Source organism: Camellia sinensis, chromosome 2 (genome assembly GCF_055761805.1).
Source record: "Camellia sinensis isolate YWXY chromosome 2, ASM5576180v1, whole genome shotgun sequence".
In the NCBI taxonomy this organism is placed as follows: Eukaryota; Viridiplantae; Streptophyta; class Magnoliopsida; order Ericales; family Theaceae; genus Camellia; species Camellia sinensis.
Window position 1 is genome coordinate 170,925,474 of NC_138962.1, and position 6,363 is coordinate 170,931,836.

Here is a 6,363-nt window from a genome sequence, read left to right on the forward strand (position 1 = left end):
AAGTTGGGTGGATGGGGCTGCTGGATAGTATGGCTCGAGGCTCGTTCTTAGTTGGGTGGGATATCTGAGGTGATGGAGGAGGCATATGAAGGTTTCTTTGGAGTAGAGCATTAATCAGGGCTTGGTTTTGCTCGGCCAGGCGGTTAATGCTGTTGATGAGCTCGGTGAAATACTGTAGCGGGTTATTTGGATTGGGAGGGTCGACTTGGTGGTCGGCAACATTGTGGTGAGAAGCCATAGATCTAGTTGTGACCATCCACCTTGGTGGGTGGCAGGAAGGGGTTATTGGGAAAGGGTCTCCGGCGACAATAAGCATAACTGGCGTGCGGATCAAAAGGATTCCCACGGACAGCGCTAACTGATGATACAGCGTGTTCCAGATGGAACGGGTTGGACTGATCCATGCTTCCCAAACCGGTGCCCGATGTACAAGCCCACAGAGAGACCTCCACAAGAGTCCAACGGGGAACGGGCAATCCCCCAGCGAACCCTCCGACGAGCAAGTTAGAAAGAGATATGGAATATAGGAATAGATTAGTGATAGAAAAGCTTAACCTTCTTCTTGTCTTCAACGTCTGCTTATATCCTCTTGTAATCATTTCATTGTCCCTTCCGACCTGTCACTTTGGCCGAAAGTCTATGCTCTAGCTTACCTTATTCATGGTAAAGCCGTTCTGTCTCGACGAGGAGGGGTTATCACAATAAATGCTGTAAGGAACTCCATTAATGGCTGATGTGCAGTGCAATAACTTTGCAGGATCTTTGTCTGCCTATGTGGCTTGTCCTTCTCTTGCCACGTGTCTAGATGTCATTAGTTCTTAATGCCATATTGAGCTCCAACAATGTTGGGCTTTAGTATTTGAATTATGTATTGGGTCCTGAGTGATGGGTTGTATCCTTTATGAGCTTACCCATGTCACTTCCTAATGATGAAAACAAAGATGTGTGGCTTTGATGCCTTTACTATGAGCCATGGATGAGAGGATAGTAATTTATCACTAAAAGCCAAAAAGTCGCTAAAAAGGCCAAAAAGCAACAAATACCCAAAAGACAAAAATTTCTTTTCTTTCATTGTATCTTTTGCACATCCTTTTGTATAAAATCAAAAAGTCATTCCAAATATATTTCATATTTTAGCCAAAAAAACTAAAAAAAAAAAAAAAAATATGTTCTCAGAAGACCCCTAAATGTCCAATTTTGTCACTAAAAACACAATAATGACACTTTGACAACTAAATTATTTTATCTTAAAAGGTGATTTTATTCTTAAAGTTTCTCAGTAAAGCTTTAATTTGTTGTAGTGGGATGGTAATGGTGGTGATGTGTTGGTGATGGTGAAGGAATAGTGGTGGAAGAAGTGGCACATTTAAACGGATTATGTCCAATCCAAATAAACTCAATTTTAATTTGCTCACAAAGAGAAACTTGTTTCGACCCGTTTATAAATTTGGACCTTCTTCAATGTGTGTTAAATGGGTGTAATTAGATAAAATGATAGATTCGGGTTGTTTGTGTCACCTCTAAACCTACCTAATAACTACATACAAATAATATGCATATCTCAAACCCCAATCGTTTCACTAAGAATAATTTAGTGTATATTTTCTTGTGATAGATCTATATTTGTAAAATAATTCTATTAAATATTGTTTGCAATTCATTACGTACAACGACATGAAATGAAATGAAATTGTTTTGAATTAACAATATTAGTATAGTATAATATAGTCATATTATTGGTATTTAATATGAAACGATTATGCAAGCATATCTTATATGAAATTGGATTTATGAGAAAGATGGTCCTCCATTTTGTTTATTAAACTATCCTTTATTCCCTTTCAACCCAGTATATCACAGATAAGGAGAGATTTTGTTGTACAGTTTTTATATAAATAATTATCCTAATCAACTAATTGTCATGGCTTCTAAGTTTTTCATGGACCACTAATTCCTTATAAATCAAATGAGGCATGAGCGACTGAAATGATATCAAATTGGGCCTGGGATCTTCTATATTAAATTATTTATTTATTTATTTTATTATTTATGTTAATGCACTTTCAATTAGTAATGTGAAAATTTTAAAATAGGAGAATCTCGAAACACAATTGTATAACAAAGATTAGATTATGATAAAATAATAATAATAAGATTTGAGCACAAAATATCCTTGACTACCAAATTGAGAAACACCCCTCACTAAAGTTATTCTCATTTAAATTTGAATAATTGAATGTTTGAAGTATGATAAAAATTGATATATAATTTTTAAAACATTCATTTTGTGTCACTTTGATTCTTAAAACACTGTTAAAGGACTTCCATTACCCGGTGATTTATTATCCAATCTCAGTCATATGAGGGTCTGCATTTGAGAGTGGCATGTTACTTGGCGGCTGGTGCTTCCTTTCTTGTTGGCATGGTCGGTTTCTCACCAACCTGGGTTAGAACTAGTATATGATTGAACTTTTTTCTTGGTATCAATCTAGTTGGGATCGTCTAATTTAGGTATGATGATTTTGCTCTTTCTTGCTTTATTGATGTTTGTGTACTTTATACTTTTCCTATTATCAATAAAGCTTCTTACTTTATATATATATATTTTTTTAAAAACACTGTTAAAAAGACGAAATATAGCTTAAAAACTGTTTGAAGAAGACGAAAACATAGTCTTACAATGTTAAGGACAAAATGAAATAAAACTTTTAAAGACAAAACTGATGCAAAACAAACTATAAGGAAATAATTATCCTAATCAACTTATTGTCATGGCTTCTAAGTTTTTCATGGATCACTAATTCTTTATGACTCAAATGAACTACGAGAGACTGAAATGATATCAAATTGGGCTTGGGATCTTCTATATTAATTAATTAATGTTTTTGATCTATTTTAATGCACTTTCAATCAATAATCATTGCGACTCTAGCACATAGCTGATGGGATCTCATGTAACGCCCTCAAAATAAAACCATAATATCATATATTCACGATAAAGAAAAGAGATTTCATATTACAATCATCAGAGTATTCTTACAAAAGGTATTACATGTTGACAACAAAAGTAAATGCCCTAAAGGCTTACAACTTTCCAAGTCAACACTTGGTTACAAAAATGGAGTACTAACTCTACACAAAATAAGCCCTTGGCTTGATGTACATGTAATACAACAAAAATAACAAAAAGAGTCCAACAGCCTCAAGCCTCCCAAGCTACGTCCTTGGAGGTGGCATAGCACCTGCACCTGAAAATGACGTCCTATATAGGGTGAGCCAACTCCCAGTAGAAATATGCTAAACATAATATGAGCAATAACTAAAACATGACCATTTGATAAATGTTTAACTCACATAAATCAATTTATAATTCCTTTCAATTACATGACAAATATGTCCATGTTTCATTTCTCTTTTCTTTACTTAATCGATTTTCAATTCATAGATATGACTCAGAACCTGACCAAACAATTCTCATGAGACCACAGCTCATATCAACAATACTTCCATAATTCACAATAGATATACATATTCGTTATATCAATAATACATTTAAACACTTCCATACTTCACAATAGATACACATATTCGCTGTATCAACACTTCAATAGATACACATATTTGCTGTATCAATGGAGTACATTCCATATCTCCTCCCAAATAATATCCGGTTTAGGAGTTCATCCCCTATCTCCTCCTAAACTGTGGAGTACATCTCCTATGTCCTCCCACACAACACAATGTATATAAATACATATCATATACATAATCAATCAATACATAAATTTAATGTATTATTCTAACCATCATATTTAATGACATATTCCATTGATTAGTTTTAATTTGCCTAATCATTATGCATTGTCTACAACAATCAAGACTATCCTCCACCGATAGCCCAAAGTAATTTATTTTTAAACAGATAATAAATGCATCAACAGGTAATTTGACAACAATTTCATAAGTGAGCGATTAATAAGTCCAATTCCACCATTCTACCTCATAATGAGCCAATTTCATATCTCCATAATAAATGTCATTAATTATACTAATGACCCAAATATACCCAAACATGACATTTTTCTCCTTTTTCTCAACATTAACCCAAAGATCCAAATATTATCAACAACATCAATAACCTCATTTTCAGACCCAAAATACATATGTTTGAATCAAAAGAACAAAACCCCTCTTTCCAATATAACACATCTCAAACCCTAACTTCCCAAATCAAACTATTTATACAAAAACTCAACATTTAGGTCAAAGCTCATAAAAATGAGTAGTTATCCCTACCTCAAAAGATGAAACTCAAAGGAGGTGATAAAGAAATCTCGAAATGCTCCAAAATCCAAGATTTTCAGATGGATAAGAAACCCAAGCCAAGCTCTACACTCTTTGCAAAGACACTAAAGGAGTAGATCACTCAAGCTAGATCAATCCCTAGAGAGAAGGTATATTCTAGAGAGAGGAGCTCTCAAAAGAGGGTTTAGAAAAGTAAGAGAGAGAAAAGAAATGTGAAAAGTGATTCAAAATCACCCAGCTGCCATCTGATATACAACTATCCCGCTCGAGCGAAGAATAGGACGCTCGAGCGTCAAACACAAAAACTGGACCCGCTCGAGCGCAAAAAGACCTGCTCCAGCGCCAAGACACAAAATCAAAAAGCACCCGCTCGAGCACAAAGGGAAATCCGCTCGAACGTAGATTACCCTCTTTTAATATTTTTACAGACATTAAACACCCGCTCGAGCGTCAAGAGGCCTGCTCGAGCGCAACCCGCTCGAGCGTAAAGAAATCCGCTCGAGCGTGAAAAACACACCTACAGTAGTTTTGCAGAGACACAAAAAGCTGAAAGTGTGTAAACTCCGCTTGAACGCAAAGGGACCCGCTCGAGCGGACCACCAAAAATCTGGGCAACAAGGAATAGGACTAAAGTTCAACTGACCTGTTCGAAACACGCTCAATACATCCTAAAACTCAAATATATGGAATTAAAGGATGACAACAAGACATATACAACAACCAACTCCACGGAACCTAAGTCCGGATACAACAATCAAAGAAGGAAGAACCAGGATCGCTATAACTCATCCCCCCATCAAGCAAACAAAAGCTCTTAAAAAAAATTTATTTTTATTATTAATATTTTATTATATATAGTTTGGTTATTTTAAAAAATCACAGATCCCATCAAATAAAAAAAAAATATTCAATACAATAATAATACTATTTTATTGGTATCATCATCTAATAACATCTTGTCATTTACCTTCTCATGTATATGTGGCAATCTAGTTATATTTTGAGAGTAAAATTCACACTCCACAAATAGGTTTATTATTAGTAGGTAATACCGCATATCAATAGTGCCATGGTATCACCGTGATACTGAATTTTTGCCATTATTTGGTAAACATTATCAAAAATAGTTTTTGAGTTTTTCGTATGTTGTGTTAATTATCTTTGATGAATTTTTTAAATATTTTAAGCAAATTTATTTATTTATTTTTTAGATTCACTTAATTTAGATACACTTAAAAAGAAAAATATTTGTGAATTTTTTTTTTAATTACTAATTTTTCACAAATATTTTATTTTTTAGGAACATCTAAAAAAATGGCTAAATAGAAAAACAAATTCACTAAAGGCAACAAAACACAACAAATAAAAAAAATTCAGAAACTATTTTTAAAAATTCAAAACCAAACAGTATAAATGTTTAGTTTAAAAAAAAATATTTTCAAAATTTGTAGAACTTAAGCTTATGAAATGGCCCCATCTGTATAAATTTCTAAAGTCGTCACTGTTAATAATGTAAAAATTTTAAAGCATGAGAATCTCAAAATTAACACAATTGTATAACAAGGATTGGATTGGGATAAAAGAATAATAATATAGATTTAAGTACAAAAGATCCTTGGATTGAAGAGCACCCCTCACTAAAATCATTCTCTTTTAAATTTGAATAATTGAATGTGTGAAGTATGATAAAAATAGATATATAATTTTTAAAACAATTATTTTGTGTCACTTTGGTTCTTAAAATATTGTTAAAAAGGACAAAATATAGCTTAAACACTTTTTGAAGAAGATGAAAACATAGTCTTGCAATATGAAGGACGAAAGTGAAAATTTAAAACTTTCAGAGATCAAACTGATACAAAACACACTAGAAGGATCACACATGAATTTTGTAATTTTTATGCATACGATTTAGATGGTCATCATAATTGGAACGATTCAACTCACGTAAGACTTTAACCTGAGTTTCAGTGTAGTCCCCCAATCACATTCTATTTCAAATTTAGATGAAAGTTAAAACTTGAAAAACTAAAGTGAAATTTGAGTGAAAGTGAAGGA